The sequence below is a fragment of the Gopherus evgoodei genome, chromosome 18 (assembly GCF_007399415.2).
Source record: "Gopherus evgoodei ecotype Sinaloan lineage chromosome 18, rGopEvg1_v1.p, whole genome shotgun sequence".
In the NCBI taxonomy this organism is placed as follows: domain Eukaryota; kingdom Metazoa; phylum Chordata; order Testudines; family Testudinidae; genus Gopherus; species Gopherus evgoodei.
Genome location: NC_044339.1, coordinates 15,027,969 through 15,045,730, shown reverse-complemented (window position 1 = coordinate 15,045,730; position 17,762 = coordinate 15,027,969).

Below are 17,762 nucleotides of genomic sequence, written 5' to 3'. Positions count from 1 at the left end.
GACTCCCTGGCCTCCAGTGTCTGAGAGGTAGGTTTCTTCCCAGAGGAAAGCAGAGTGTTCAGTTCCCTGTAACTAAGGCAGGCTAGCCAGGTGGCTAAATTCAGGCTTCCTGCTATAACAGTGGTCTGACTGAAAAGACCTGCTTTTTGCCTGTTTGTTGAGGTACAATATTGTCAGACAGATGGAAAACATGCTATTCTAAGGCAGGACTCCATGGCACCACAGTATGGTGGGGATAATCCCCAACAGTAATTCCCTACTACCACTGCCCCCTGTAACAGTTTGGTACAGCGTTCCAGGATGCAGAACCACCTGATGCTGCTAGGGAAGTCTGGGCTGGGCAGGAACTGCCCCAAACCCAATTAGCTGCAGTACTTCTTGCTGCCACAGGGGGGGAGACTCTGGAGAATTTACACTACTCTCCTTTCCTCTGGACTGACTGAAATGCTGAGTGCATGACCCAGCTTCTCTACAAAATGTCCCATCTCTGAGGGATTTGAAAGGGGCTTCCTTGCCGCACTCTGGATGTTTGGGCTCAATTCAAGAGTGCCGATGGGACTTGCCCGATTTTTTACAAGCTAAGCACTCCCAGTTCTGGAGATGTAACTTCTGTACCTTCCTCATGTGCTGACATGCCCACGGGAAGCCGTTTCTTTGCAAAACCATTACTCCTAGGAGTAATTGGAGCAGCTTGGTCTTCATGATGAAACTGAATTCAGGGAGCTTTGCCAATCTTCCCTTTGCCAGCCTGCCAGTCAGTTCAATTCATCTGAACTCCCAGGTAAGTAAATGACTGAGACACAGGTAAGCCTCTAAGGTCAAGGGGGGAGGTAGGCCACTTTCATTCATGTTGATGACAGACCCAGGTGTCTAGAGGGTTGAAACAATGTCTTCTCTGGCTGCATGTGACAAGTCACCGTAGTAACGGTTGAGATTTCTAGCTGCTGTGATCTCAGGCACAAAAGCCCTGTCTCATCGCAACCACCTTCAATGAAAGCTTTGGGGCCTCCATGGCCTCAGCTACGAGATTAAACAGGTTTGCAAGAAGACAGCATTCACTCTCTCTGATCATCAAATCACAGCCCAGGCTGTGGCATTTAAAAACATCATTCCGCCCATCACCAGCTGCAACCAGCCATGCTCCATGTGGCAACCCACTGACCAGTCCCACAAGAGTGATTTTTCAGTCATGGAAATGCGAGACCAGCACATCAATGATACATGTTTCCCAGAACTGAACTGAAGGAATAAACACATCTCAGTAAGACCAAACAGGATTAGACCCTTTTCTCACCTTCTGGTGGTATAAACAGACCCCTCCCCTGCCTTCCCCCAGAATGTTTCTATATAAGGAAATGGTTTGAAGAAATTATTTATATGGTTGGAATAAGATTCTGTCTAACATACCAACTGAACTATCCGGGGGATGGCCAAGGTAACAATCACCAGGAGGTCCTGATGGTTATGATTGGCTCAGAAGTCACATGTGAACATTGTAACCAATATCTTTTTAACCATAAAGGGTTCCAGTGGAAAGAATTTTGAAGCCTTGCTCTCATATATTCACAATTGCCCTAAGTTAATTGGCTGAGGGATGATGAAAGAAAAGACCGCTAGCATGATACCTGTTGTTGCTAAATGGGCAACCAATGAGCACACCAAATTTATGTTCTGACCAGTCAGAAGGAAGAAGCCTGATTCAAGTATGCAAGGCTGTATAATCACAATCCACAATACCAGCATTATTCCCATTTACTCCTTTTGATGCTGTGACCAAAAGCAACCTCCTGATCTGTGCCGGTTCAGTGAAATGCTGCCAATGGGCTCCTGGGAAACTTAAAATGTGAGTAGAGAAACTTGTCAAAGAGTTATTTAGAAGAGCCCAGCTTCAATTTCACTCCTTTGGGATCAGATCTGCCCTATCAAATGACAAAAGAAGTGTTTTGGAAAGACTGTGTATGTGCCTGAAGGGAATTCATTCTCAAAAGTGACAGGCTGCGAACTGCATATCTACAAGTCACTTTCCACATGTGAAAAAAACACTCCACAAAGGAAATGTCGCCTTCCTAATCACTAGCGCAGTCTGTAGTGAATTCTTTAATAAGTAACGATTTGGCTAACACTTCTGGGAACAAATTCATCCTACTTCCTTAAAAAGCTCCAGAAGTCCTCCACTGGCCTCTGCCGGCTCTGCCATCCTGATGTATTTCAATCAGCATTGCTGCATAGCCAGTGCACTAGCTATCCACAGGGCTGCTTTCCTCACTGGCCTCCAGCAGTTACAAATATCCAAACACCAGCCACCTCGTGAATGGCCCAAATCCTGCTGATTCATTGTTTGACTTGTCTCAGCACGGTGCTGTTTCAGTAAGGTGCAATTTTTTCACAGAGAGGATAATTAACCCCTGGAACCACTTATTAAGAGTTGTGGTGGATCCCCCAGCACAGGCAATTTTTACATCCAAATTTCATGGTTTCCTAAAAGAGATGTTCTAGTTAAAAAAAAACTCAGTTCAGGGAACTCCTATGGCCCCTGTTACACAGCAGGGCAGACTAGATGATCATAATGGCCTTGTAATCTACAAATCGAAGGCACAAAACAATGAATAACAATAATCATAAATCATTACGTGGTGCTTTTCATCTCAGGATCTCAGAGTGGTTTGCCTGGAAGACAAGTATCACTATCTCCATTTTACAGAAGGGGAAAAAGAGTGGTCAATGTGAAAGACACATGATGCGACTTATCAGTGACCTGGCGCTGAGTCAGTGACAGAGCTAGGAACACAACTCGGGTGTCCGGGCTCCTGACTGAGACCCCTATGGAAGTGCACTGCCTTCTCTTTTTTCTGGCTTTGATGAACACTAAAACAACTTTCTAAATAAGATGGTCCCCATGCCAACCATCACCAAGGAGTCTCTACTGACTGGACAGGCAGGAGGAGGAGATGAAAAAGGAGCGTATTCTCAGTAAGAACTGACTCTCTGAAGAAGAAGAAAATCTTAACACTTAGAGTCCTGGTCTTTAGAAAATCCGCCTTGACCTTAAAGGATTTCCCACCCCGCAGGACGGGTTCCAATGAACAACACTGACTTCCTGTGAAAAGGACAAAGCCCCTGCAGGATGGGGCTTTGCTTTCAGCAGGTTCCAATGGGTTCTGCTGGTAGCCTGCCTCAGTCTAAATACCCTCTGCTTTTCTGGGTGGCGAGAGGGTCACCAAAGCCTTTCTGATTTCAGAAATCAAGAATGGCTGCCTGATCTCTCTCAGCGAACTTACAGTTAAGGAAAGAAAGAAAAAACCCAGCACCGTGATGCCTGGAAAGGCTGATGAGTCTGACCCAGATACATGTGATGTTGATCATGAGTTTAACAATAGCAATAATTATGAACAATTAACAATATAATTCATGCTTGGCACTTGATGTGGAACTTGTCAACGACAGACCTTGAAACTCATGATAATTATTAATTCAGCCTCGTGAGCCCCTGGATGAGGTAGGTAAAACTATTCTTAGCCCTATTTTAGAGATGGGGAAAATGGAGGCCCAGAAAGGTTAAGTCATTTGCCCCAAGTCACAGTGAGCTAGAGGCAGAGCCAGGAAGAGAGTCTGGTCTGTGACTGTAAATGCTAGATCCTTGGTTCTCAACCTTTTGGGGCTCAGGACCCATTTGTAAATGTTTATGGCCTGTCGCGACCCAGTAAATAATCTGGAGGTGAAGGCCCTGGGGTAATTTCGGTTGGATTTTGCCCCCAGGGAGTTGGGCCCTGCCCAGCACTCACCCCACAGTGGTGGCTCCTGCAGTTCCAGTGCTGGTGGGACTGGCTGGGCGTGGCTCTCTGCTCTGGGCGTTGTAACCTCCGGGGTGGCAGTGCTGCTCAGGTTTGACTCCGCCTCCCTGACTGGACCAAATTTGTGCGAGCGGAGTTGTGACCTGGCTCGTGGGGTTGCAGTGCCACTCACTCAAATTTGGCCTATTCTGAGCCAAACCTGAGCTGTGCTGGGACCCCAGAGGTTGCAGTGTGTGGAGCAAGGAGGTGAGCCCAGCCAGCCCTGTGGGACAGGAGCTGCCGCACAATCCTTTGAAACATTCCAGTGATCCAATTTTGAGTCCTGACCCATGGGTTGAGAAACCCTGCTCTAGATCATAGTCAATGTTGAGGCTATTCACCAGCACCCAAGAAGTCTCAGCATCGGTTCTCACTGGAAATAAACCATGGGGACCGACTACCTGAGGAACAACGGGGTTCTAAGAACTCTACAAAGATTGACAGCAATCCACCTAAAAATGTATTACAAGGATGCTCGTCACCAACCCCAACTCCAGGAAGCCCAAGAAACTCATAGACTCCTAGACTTTAAGGTCAGAAGGGACCATTATGATCATCTAGTCTGACCTCCTGCACAACACAGGCCATACAATCTCACCCATTCACTTCTGTAACAAACCCTTAACCTATGTCTGAGTTACTGAAGTCCTCAAATTGTGGACCTCAGACTGTCAGTGAAAAGCATCAAGACGCATCTGTTATAGAAACATTCTCCTGTGTGGCAATGCGCTAGTGCCCAGAGAGACCTCAAGTGCCTGGGAGCCTAAGTTTAAATGTCTCCCAGTGATCTCCTATCTTTCTCACTCTGCCTGTTTCTACACTGAGAATAATGGGAGACTGGGGACTTGATGTACAGAAAGTCTTTAAGGGAAATGCGATGAAAACTGGCAGAGAGCTGATCTAGACCTGCTGTCTGAAGTCTGAGATGAATACGCTCCATAATAAAGTAGAAAGAATTACACTGAAAGAAAAAGTGATTTATTCCCATTGCACACAAAAGGGCTTCTCAGGCTGAATTACAAAGAAGAACTCTCTTTGATACAGGTAGCAGGGCCGCAAGTTATACTGTAATGCTCGTCTCCGGAGGTGAGAGAATAAAGATCTCACCTGACAAATCTATAGCACCTTTCAGCCCTGGATTTACAAACACTTATTAAGCTTGGCAACATCCGGAGAGTTCAGAAAGGGATCCCATTACTCATTACCGAAATGCAACCACTTCTGGGTTGTAAAGAAGCAAGTTGTTTTAAAGCAAACAAGGTTGCCCAATAGTGCAGGTCTGCAAGTAACATACACTACATACATTTGAAACTTCAGGGGAAATTAGGGAGGCAGAACATAATTACTTGCTTTGGAATCCAGCCAGGCTGTTAAGGTTACACCTAGACTCTTACAAAATGTGCCTTGAGATCTTTTCAAGACTGTAGGTGAAATCCTGGCTCTACTGAAGTCAGAAGAAGGATAGCTCAGTGGTTAGAGAACTACCCTGGGCTGTGGGAAATTCAGGATCAATTCTTGCTGGGCCATAAACACCCTGTGTGCCCCTGGGCAAGTCACTTAGATGTTCTGTGCCACAGTAACCCAAATGTGCCATGGGGATAATAGCACGGCCCTACTTCGTAGTGGGTGCTGGGAGGGTAAACACATTAAAGATTGTGAGGCGCTCTGAGACCATGGTCAAGAGATCATAGAAGTCCTTTATCTAGACAGAAGAGCAGATCTCCCATTGGCTTTAAGATATATTGGAAAAGGAAGGCTAATAAGTGGTCAGGATCTAGGTTACCAAAAGATGGCTCCTCTGGGATCCTAGGGACACATACATAATGACATGTTCAGGGACTGGAGAACACCGATAACAAATAATCAGGCTAGTCAACGATGCCAGTACCTCTCTCCTTCACTCACCAAGAGATGAACCAGCCCTGTGGCTCCCTGAGTCTTGTGTCGCATGTAATGATGATAGGAATTTTTCCCCCATATGAAAGATTTTGCTAAGTTTTGTCATTCCTTCTTCTATAACATCTCAAAGATTCATCCCTTTCTGCCCATCCCTCCTGAAAATCCCTGCCCCCCCCCGATTGCAGTGACCTCCTCACCTCTTCCTCCTCCAGCACATCGAAAATTCTGCCAACCACGATCACCTTCCTCTCTTGGAGCTCTGATTATTTCTCTCCATTTATTGAGCCCCTTCCCAGGTTCCCCATCCTCTTCCAAATAATTTCCAAGACTTGGCACAGCTCCGCCCCTTCCCTACATTGGTTTCTTAATCTCCTCCTATACGCCCTCCCACTTCCTAGGATCCACCCCGTTTTCTCTCTTTTCCAATACCCGTGGTTGTTTGTGCTCATTCCTGACTTTGATCTCAATTGTTGCCATCCCTGATGCATGGATCAGCCTCTCCCTGAGCCCCACCTCTTTGGGGAAACTTCTGAACAAAAGAGATTGCAGTCCACTCTGGGTTTATTAACTTTGTACTGCTTGGTTTTATTGTTACTCAAGCCTTTAGGCTGTATGCTCTTTATAGCAGAGATTCTATTAAGCATCTGGCACATTCTACCTTTGTAGAGCATTATGTATGCATTCATATAGTGCCAATTACTGTAGGATCTTTGGTATCATTAGCAACCAAGCTAAGGAGCCAGAAAACCCAGTGAGACTGTCCAAACTGGAGAGTCCCCAGATGGGGAGGAATCCTAGGTGGTATAGAGCAAATGGAACTGTATTGCTGCACCTCTGGGAAGGTCATTAGCAATGAGGAACCCACCTGAGCTAAAAGACCCAGCTTCCTTAGCTGAAGCTGTAACAGTTCATCAACCTCTCTATGTGGCCCCTTCACCACTGGAAAGAGACAGAGCACCACACGGAGTAGGCGTCGCTTGCATAAGCAGGTCCTATGCCACCCCCTCCCAGCCCCTGGCATAGGTGGGGAGCACCATATTAGGATTATGCCAGCTGACGTACTAACCCCTTGGGGCCATCACTGAGATGGCATAAGTTACATCAGCCTTACGTGGGGCACAGGGCTGGCCCTAGAATTAGGAAGCCACAAACGGCTCTTTTGTGGTTTCCCTCTCAGCACTTACTGGACACAACCAAGGGGAGGGCGGAGGAACATTGTGCTTAAGCAACATCCTCATAATAGCATATTTGCTCCTCCCCCATTGGCTGGGCTCTTGTTCTGTAGGTACTCTCTCTCTCTCTCTCTCTCTGTGCAGTCAAGAGGGGGGTGGCCAACTGGCCAGAGCACCAGCACATCTACTCAGGAAAGAGACACATGAATAGGGACGAGGACTAATTAACCCTAACAACCTTTCCCAAGGCACACTGTATCTATAGAGTTATTTTATCATATGTTGAAGATGACCCATCAGACACATTGTTTACAGCATACTGCTTGAGGGGTTGTACACCTGACAGCTCTGGGAAAGTGGATAGATAATATCCTCATTTTACTGATGGTGAATCTGAGACAAAGAGGACCTGGTTTCCTTGCACCATGTAATCATTTACATCAATGCTAATTGCTACCATGTTAGCATTTTACACCCATCTTGCACTGGGTTTAGTGACTATATAAGGGGAAGGACAATTGAGAATCAAGCCCAGAGAGTTTAAGTGACTTTCCTGATGTCACTCAACAAATCAGTGGCAGAACTATGATTAAAATTCAGCTCTTGGCCCATGCTGCTGTGAATGTCCCTATCTCTCAAGACTAACTAGCTAAGAGAGAAAAAGGAGATAGTTATATTACATATATGCTCCTTAAAGGAACATCCAGTTGCTGCAAAAGGAGCCACCTGGCATTTATGATGAATCAAGATGTAGCTTTGGAAGAGAGGGAAAGGGAGATTTTTGTATATTTACTTCGAGCCATATTTTGTCATTGTTTATATGTGGGTGCAGGCTCAGATCAAGATATACCGTAGATACTGGTGATTAACTAAGGCATTAGGGATAACAGTGACAGAGAGTTTCAGAAATGTGATGCATCTGCTTCCTGAATTTCCACATATGCAGCATGAGGGAAGGGAATGTCAGCAAATGTATGGTATTATAAGTGGACTGGATTTGCCCTTTTCATCAGCTTGCCCTGGGGAGTTCACTTCCTCCGGAGAAAATATTTTACCAATGACCCACAGAGAATGCTTTGAATTCTGGTGTCCACATTCTGCATAGTCCATTGTAGCTGGATTCTGTGAATGAGTAGCTGTGAGCAAGGCCTGTTGCTACACTCCATACTGTATTACAAAAGGAGAAACCAAGGTGTTAGTGTGCTTCCCAACATCATCCAAGACTAGAGCAGAGAACTAAACTCCCATTTGTTTGCATTCAGTTTGAAAACTTGCAATACTGCTATAGAATTAACCACATCCCAGAACAAGATAGATAGATAGATAGATAACAAATACTTTTTGCAAAGTAAAAAAAAAGAAAGCAACAACTACCTTTTAGAACTGATACAAAAAGTCTGTGTTCTCTAAAATTTCAAACAGTTGCCATGACAATGGGTTTTTAAAACCATGGAGCGATGAGTTAAAATTAATAAACCTAAGATGCTGGCTCCCACATATTTTGTCATCTTATTATCTTTAAGAACATGACAGATTAGAAATATCTTCCTGTGCCCTGTAAAAAAACATGGTGCGCACATTTTTTTAAAAAAGTTTTAAATGTTTATTTTCCTTAAACTGGATCCTCGACTTGCTGTCTATTGCCTATAACATAAAAGTGCACAAGACATACTGTAGAACGTAGGCATTCATTCAACAAGCTCTACGCATTCTTCCATGGGTCCCCTTGATTGCCGAGCTCCACAATTCCACACTAACCTGCCAGATGACGCTTCTAAATAGAACTGAACCTCAAACCACTATCCAACAGTCCAATCCTCACCCCATACTCTACCAATATCCATCCGGGATTATATTAAGTAACAAGCAAAAATAATTTTAGTGCCCTCACTGTTCTGGCATCCTGATTCATGAAATAAATTTGAAAAAGCAAGCAATACATTCAACTAAGCAGCCTTCAATTTTCAGCCACCTTCTTTAAATTTCCACAACATCAGTAGAGACACATCAGTGATCCTTGGTCAAACAAATTCTTGACCACCAAGGTCTGCCTTGCTTGAAGGTCAGTAGATTCAGGTTCTAACAGACCACCAGCGAGAACAAGTCCAACTGCTTCCACTAAATATGCCCTGTTTACAGGCCAGTGTGCATCTAGGGAGGGTCAGCTAATGTGATTCAAGTTGATCTCGGTCATCATGAGGGCATAACCTCTACAGAAAGAAGAGAGGTTTCCCGATCCTTTAACCTCCAGTATCATCTAGGTCAGGAGATCATATCACTTGCCAGGTGATCCCAACCTTTATAACGATAGCATACATATCCATAAATGAGATGTTGCCACACAGGGTGCTCTGTGTTCCATCAGTTTGCTCCATGCTGAGGACAACCGCATGCTCCAATCCCTCAGACAGAGACAAACACCTACAAGATCTTTATCAAGCATTCTTAAAACTACAATACCCACCTGGGGAAGTGAGGAAACAGATTGACAGAGTGAGATGGGTACCCAGAAGTCACTTACTACAGGTCCGGCCCAACAATGAAGATAACTGAACACCACTGGCCATCACATACAGCCCCCAGCTAAAACCTCTCCAGCACATCATCAGTGATCTACAATCTATCCTGGAAAATGATCCCTCACTCTGACAGACCTTAGGAGGCAGGCCAGTGCTTGCTTACAGACAGCCCCTCAACCTGAAGCAAATACTCACTAGAAACTACACGCCACACTACAGAAACATTAACCCAGGAACCAATCCCTGTAACAAACTCTGTTGCCTATTCTGTCCCCATATCTACTCTAGCGACACCATCAGAGGACTCAGCCACATCAGCCACACCATCAGGGGCTCATTCACCTGCACATCTACTAATGTGATATATGCCATCATGTGACAGCCATGCCCCTCTGCCATGTACATTGGCCAAACCAGACAGTATCTATGTAAAAGAATAAATGGACACAAATCAGACATCAGGAATGGTAATGTACAAAAGCCAGTAGGAGGACACTTCAATATCCCTGGACATTCAATAAGAGATTTAAAAGTAGCCATCCTTCAACAAAAAAAACTTCAAAAAATGGACTTCAAACAGAAACTGCAGAGCTACAATTCATTTGGAAACTTAACACCATTAATTTGGGCTTGAATAGTGACTGGGAATCGGCTTAATACAAAAGCAATTTTCCCTCTCTTGGCATTGACACCTCCTCATCAATTATTGGGAGTGTACCACATCCACTCTGACTGAATTGGCCTTCAGCCCTGGTTCTCCACTTGTAAGGTAACTCCCTTCTCTTCATGTGTCAGAATAATAATGCCTGCATCTGTAATTTTCACTCCATATATCTGAAGAAATAGGGGGTTTTATCCATGAAAGCTTATGCCCAAATAAATCTGTTAGTCTTTAAGGTGCCAAAAACTCGTTTTTGCTGAGGACTTTGACACTTTCCAAATTCCTCCCTGTCTGAGTCATGTACTTACTATTTACTTGTTACACTCAAAGCTTTTGCCAAAGTCTCCTCACCCATATTAATCCCCCAAGAACATAAAATGAAAACCTTAGTGACTTGCCCTGCATGGGCCATGCTGCTATAGGGGGAGTCAGGGTGGGCTCATTCTCCAAACACACACATGGACACCGCCGTCCGCTTAGCAGTAATTTTTTGGGTAGGGTGTGTGGGAGGGGTGGGGTAGGGGGGAGTCTCAGTTTCAGATTTTGTCCTGGGTCCCTCTCCAGACATGACCACAGGAAACCAAAAGTACTTCTAAACTAAGAGCAATGCCATAGTGGTGTGATTCATTTGTATTTTGGAAAACAACTGGGAAGAAACATTTAAACAACTTTATGATACCAGTTCTCATAATACACTGGCATTAGTGTTTAGATTAAGGTTCCAGTCATATGTCCAGTATATTTACTATGGCTCATATATGATATGCACGAAATATATTGTGCTTAAGAAGCATTCAAAAGGTAAATGTGAACATCCAGAAGAATCCTTCGGAGTTCTGAGTGCCCCCCTCTCCATGCTCATCTGGTTCAACAGGGTTCTTCTTTCTTCTCCATACTTAGATGTTTAATGAGAAATTCCAGTGTGATAAATAAGAAAAAGATGACATGGTACAGTAGGAAAAGTATGAGGTAGCTTCCCTCTGGTTAAAAGGTATAAAACCAGGTACATATTATGAGTTGTCATAGGGAATTTATTAGTCAGATATATCTAGGTTAAAAAGCCATACATTATAATAACACCTTACGTTTATATGGTGTCTTTCATCCTGAAGCGTTATAACAACTTACCATCATAAAACTCCTTCTTATCCTGAAGAATCCTAGAGCACTTTACAAACTGTGAGCCAATTTCAGACTCAAGCGTCGGAGAGCATAATAGAGCTGGTGTGCCAGATATGGCAATTTCCTGCAATATCCTTGGAAAACCTTACTGAATTATGCATGCCTCCGATGAAATGGGTACTCACCCACAAGAGCTCATGCTCCAATACATCTGTTAGTCTATAAGGTGCCACAGGACTCTTTGCTGCTTTTACTGAATTATGTTTAAGTATCTTTGGAGTCCATTGTGTTAAATGCAAAATGTACAAATTAATGAGGGCCAGTATTGTATGTAAGCTTTCTAATGGAAAGATGTGAACCCTGGGAAGTGCTATGGCCTTTAAAGGACTAGACTGAACAATGGGCCAGACAAAAATAGACTTGTGGACAAACAGGATTGAGTGGTTTACCTGGGGATTCTCTAGGGAAAGGTGAATACAAATTCCCACTTCCAGCTGTGCAGAACCCCAGCCATTTGAAGCTATGCTCTGAGAAGAGGACTATTATCTACTGATTACCTGTTCCCGGAGATGCAAGATCAAAGGCCCAAGCAGCATAAAGGAAAGACTAATTGATTTATGGGGGTGTTAGTTCTGAACTAAGGCTGTTATGAAGTTGTAACCACAAAAAGACTGCTGTGTTGGGTCTGAAGGACTGACTCCAAGTGTGTGCCTGGGCGGCAAGCCACGGGGGACGCTCTGCCAGTTGCCGTGAGGGCGGCAGGCAGCTTGCCTTCAGGGGCATGCCTGCGGAGGGTCTGCTGGTCCTGCGGCTTCAGCGGATCTCCCGCAGGCAAGCTGCCTGCCATGCTTTGGGCAGCAAAATACCTAGAGCCGTCCCTGCTCCTACTAGGGCCCTTGTAGGACGAGGGGCTGATCTCTGGTAGCTTATTGGCATGTGTGGTTTCTTCTATTGTTTTTAATATGTTTTCTCTGTAGCACTTTCACCGTAAGAATACATGTGCTTGCTTAGAAACGGTTGTGTGGTACCATACAACCGTGAACAATTACCTAGTCATAACTTACAAGAGAAAGCAAAGTATAGATGCTACCCTGTTTAGGCAGTCTGACTTCCTGGGAATATCACAGTGTAGACAGGAAATTGTGAAACCTGGAAAAACCCCGGTCAGGAGGGAGAAAGATCTGAGTTTCCACCCAGGGGAGGTAACAGCTGGGAAGCTGGGTGCCTTTGGTGGACCACAAGTGAAAATACAGGTGTAGTGGCCCTGAACTGTGACAGCTGTTCAGGAATTTTTTTGGCAAACCATCTTTCCATCAAAAAATATCAATTTGTCAATACCAAAGATGCTTGCAGGAAAGGGGTGGTTTTGATGAATTTCTTGACTCAAACGTTTCAAAATTGTTGAAACATGCCATTTTGACATTTTCTAAATGAAAGATTCCAGTTTTCCCATTTGAAATGACATTTCCTTTCAAAGTTTGAACTATAATTGAAACATTTTTGAAAGATCAAAATTGAAATATTTTAAAATTACTAGAGCTGTCAAGCGATTAATAAAATTAATTATGGTTAATTGCACTGTTAAATAATTTATTTAAATATTCGGGGTGTTTTCTACATTTTCAAATATGCTGATTTCAATTACAACACAGAATCCAAAGTGTACAGTGCTCACTTTAGTGTTTTGGGAGAAAAATGATAAATAACTACTCCTGTTGAAACTACAAGAAAACAGAACATATATGCCCAAATTAGACTTTTTATAAGGACACTAGGGTTTAACAATCCCTAGTTTGTAAAGCCAACATGGGGTTTTAATGACCACATGTAGTCAGAACTTTGGTTTTCCATCACATCCTGACATCTTCTGAGACACCATCACCACTTCCTTGATTTTCCTGGGAAATTGCTATCTTGGTATTGGCTGGCTTGCCCTTGTTTAGCATATGAATTCTGATGAGATCACAGCAACGCAAGACTGAGACAAACTAGAATACTATACCTACTTAACCACAAAGATAAGGAGGAGGGACTGGAATGTCCATGTTAATCCCTTTGGGTAATTTCAGTCCGTTTAATATCCTTAGAATGTATTATTGAAACAACTTAACTTTATCACAATGTCTTGGAAAATCTGCTGACTCTCAGATACAGTCCTATGAGGAGATCTAACAAGCAACTTTGAATGCACTGGATAATTTGTATGTGCCACCTCTGCCCCCTGTTGGATATAACTGCAAAAGTGCTCAAGTACTGTTTTGACTATTACCGTGCTTCAGAAGCTGCCAGTGTTTTTCGAAACAGACAGACCGAGGTTCTGTGCCTGGTGTGACCACAAAGTCCTTTGTGGCTATGAATCCATTGCAAACTTTTTGGACAACTCATTTGCTTTTGCTTCCAGTTTGTAATTCTGTTCAAGGGAGTAAAGCAGGCTTGTGTGTCCTTGAATATTTATTATTAGTTCTGGCAGAGAAGACTGCACGAGGACATCTCCCGCAGCTAGGGCACATATTAACAATCACCAAAAATGAATACACCATTGTGGCTATGAGCTGAAGACTGTGCCAGATATAGATACAATAGAATATGCAAATTAGGAGGCAACGTTTACAAAAAATCCTATTGGAAATTTAGCCCCTTGATTTCACTTTCAAAACCATTATCTGTTTTGAGTAGCAAATCTCAAGTGCCTTGAACGAACAGCATGTGAAACCAGCTAGCAAAAGATTGCTCATTAGATCTCTGAGATGTAACTCAGTATGGAGGTGACAGTGAAATGTTAAACCTCTCTCAGAACCTGGGCAAAAGTACTTGAAAGTTTCCTTTTTTGTCTGTATTTCCATGGGCTTGTGTAGGTTTGGTGCTTATGCAAGTGAGGCAGACATAGTGTAGGCAGATGTTTTGGCATTTACTTCTCTTCTCACACACCTCAAAACCCGAACTGCAACAATCCCTGTTACTCCAGTCCTGCCAGTTCCTGTCAATTCAATCCCAACCTCTCAATGATCCCACCCCATTAGTAGTTTATTTCAGGGCCTTTCTTGAGCAGCTGCTTCTAAATGTGTGGTGATTTTGTCCATTAACACATTGTAACATCAGAGATAGGATGAGACTCTGAGATTCACTCTACCTAAAAGACCTCAACCAGGACGGGAAATCAAGTTTCCAGAGATGAGCAGTAAAAGCAAAACACTGCAAAAAAACAAACCAAACCCTAGGCCTCGTTGGTCTCCTCTTGAGAATGTAATTGGGCACTACCTTGGCTAGATTAGGTGACAGCGTGGTTAGATTTAGTGCTGGTTAAGGAATGATAGGCCAAGACAACTGTTAGAAGATTATTCTATCATTAAGTATCATACTTAGGTGACATTTTCTCTGAAAGAAAATCAGCAAAAGCACTTGATAGCAAGCTTATGTGACCATTCAGCTAACATGACATTTGCCAATCTTTACCCTGACCACTCAGCTTCCATTTTGTTTCCCTGTCCCCTCAACCCTTCATGTTTTTGTTTCTATAGACAGTGAGCAATTTGAGGCAAGGGCTCTGTCTTCATATATGTCTGTAAAATACCAAGCTCATTTAGGGTGTTATTGTAATACAAATGCTACTTAGTGATAAGAAGTTGTTAAGATGAGGCAGGATCTGATCATTAGATGCAATGTCAGATAACAAGGAATAAGTTAGGAAGCAGAGGTGTCTAACGGCAGCGGCATGTGTATGAGACCAAATTAGACAAGGACAGTTATGCCAGTTAAATACTCTCTTACTCAGAGGGAGATAGAGTGTCAGATTTCAGGATTAGTAAGATATACACGACCAAACTTTGGATGAACATGATCTGTTAATCAAGGTCTTTGGAACAGAGAATTGCATAAACATGCTCATTGTGCCAAGGGTGAGGCTACGAATAGCTAGAGCCAGGGTGTTCTCTGTGACAAGTCTCAAGCAACTCTTCTCTCTGAAATTCTTTGCTGCCAAAAACTGAGCTAACTCTAAACCTAGCAATGCTCAGAAAACACTAAGAATCATCTCTATGTTCAGGCTTTCCCATTTATGACAGACCAGTTTCACCTATCATCATTGTCTCCCTTTTCTCTGTGCTGACTTAGAGTATTAGCTTCCTATATGTGAGTAGTCTGTTTAGGGCAATCTAAGCCTTTTGGGTGTGCCCAGATACTACGCTGACATGCCCCATGCAAAATGCCAGTAATAAGGAATCCAGAGCTGAGCTGTGCATGGAAAAAGGAGACAGATCAGTGCTGCAGAGTCCTCCGGCACATTAGCAGCATTTCCATACCTATTTCCAACTAATATAAAATCTACCAAACAATAAGTGAGATGCTAAAAGGATGCTTAACATGAAACAATAGCTACCTCTGAGTCAACTTCTGCAGAACACTTGAAAAATGAGTATTACACAAATCTGTGCTGGACATCTAAGTGACAAGGCAGATTAGAAGTATTTCCACATCTGTTTTCCAAACAGCAAAGCTGAATGGCATTTCTAAGATAGTAAAAAGATATTTACAAAGTACATATAGCATGATACCCAGCCTCACCCTCAAGCTTTCAAAACAGGTAGAAGGACAGTGGGCTGTGGCCCACAACAGCTATACTAATAAACACAGAATGAGTAATTCTGTCACATGAAAAGGATAAATGACTACTACTAAACTGAGTTGTGAAATAAATATACACATTCAAAACGTCATGTAATATATACTGAGCTGATATACCTCAAGGTTGGCAAACCTCACATATTTAGTAACAAAGAACTATCATTCAAGCTGCATTTATCTCAGGAAGATGAAAGGAAAGGTAAAAATGCAAGAAGTTAATAAGTATACAGTGAAATGGAAAAAGAGCTAGCCTGAAGAGCTGAAATGAACTACCAAAATGCTCTCAAAAGCAGCTGCTCAGCTTGGGATAAGAATAAATCATTCTCCATTTTTCACTTCACTCTCCTGAACGCGAAAAGCTGCAGAATTGTACTTCTTGGATCCAGAAATATTTAATTGTATTCATATAACAACTCTGGTTTTGCATTTCACTTGGAACTGTATTTACTATGAGAAATACAAAAGACAGCAAACATATCCCATTCTTTCCAGGATTTTCTGTTTTATGGTTTACGGAGGGTGGGACAATACTGTATTTTATTCCTTATGTCTCCTGAAGAATTTACCCAAACAATGGATTCTGTGGCTTTAAACATGTTACTTAGCTCCTTTTCTTAGTCACGTGTTGTGAGACAAGGCACTTTATTCTGAAGAGCAAGGAGATTGTTTATTTTCACTACAGGACACAACCTATCTTTGCTCTTCTTTAAATCTTAGGCTTCAACAGTGGAGTGCTGCTGCTTACGTATTTAAAATCTTAATAAAAAGAATGTTTAAAAAAATGTAACATTGCTCATTAAAGTTAAGTAGATTTAAGGTTTCTATTGTATTTAAGCCTTTGGTTAAGTTTAAGCATTTGTTTTTCCTTAAGAGAGCTATTGTTTTATGATTGTAGGCATATTGGATCTTTGTGACATTAAATATTTGCTCCTAGCAAGGTTCAAGTGCACTGGCATTGGAGGTGTCTGTCTGTCATATTGCTGCCTGACAAAATACAGCATACATGGGGGAAGTTGCATTTGGTTCATTTCCAGAGTTAGGCTTATTGTTTTTACTCTAGGGAAGAAAACTAGAGTCAGAATGTGTATCTGTCCTTGTCTTGGCAGAAATGATGGGTGAAATCCTGGCCCTATTGAAGTCAGTGGCAGTTTTGATATTGATTTCAACAGGAGCATTTCACATGAGAAGCACCTCTCATGAGCAAAATCTTAAATAAATATTTAAATCTTCCTTGGATTAAGAAAGATTTCAATACCTGGTTGGCTTGTTTTCCTGTTGACAAGAGGAGTTGTTCGCATGTAGTTTATTGAAGCATTTGTTCCAAGTTCCCATTTACATGTTCTAAGAAGTCCAATACTGTGGCTCTTTATATTTCTATCCTTTATTTGGAAATGTGACTGTCCTGAGAAGTTTTTGCATGTGCAAAATAAACTGACACAGTAAAAAATTTAAAAAAAAAAGTGTTTTGAAGCATGTTTTCTGCTCTGATGCACTAGTATAAATTATGCCTTGAAGTTATGCATAATTTCAGGTGGTAATTATAAAATAAAAGGTATTCTAGAAATTATTCAGTCACAGAAGCACTAAAACCTCATCTCTTAAACATCTATATTATCAAATATTGTATTTAGGAAACATATATCCGTTCTGTGAAGGTATTGTGTAAATGGTGATTGTGTTAATTATGTCCTTAAAATACATAAACAGACCAGTTTCCTTAGAACTATTGTTTTGTCAATTCATTTTACATTTGTGAAGTCTTTTTGGTTTGTATTACATTTTGCCCTATTGATGTGAGCTATTTGCACAAGTATTTTAACTGCTTTTGTTCTATATCCAGGTCAGTAAAACACTGGTTACTGCATCACAGTCATGTACAAATGTATCTGTACAATGACATCATAGTGCAACAGCAGCACAAATCAGTAGATACTGCATC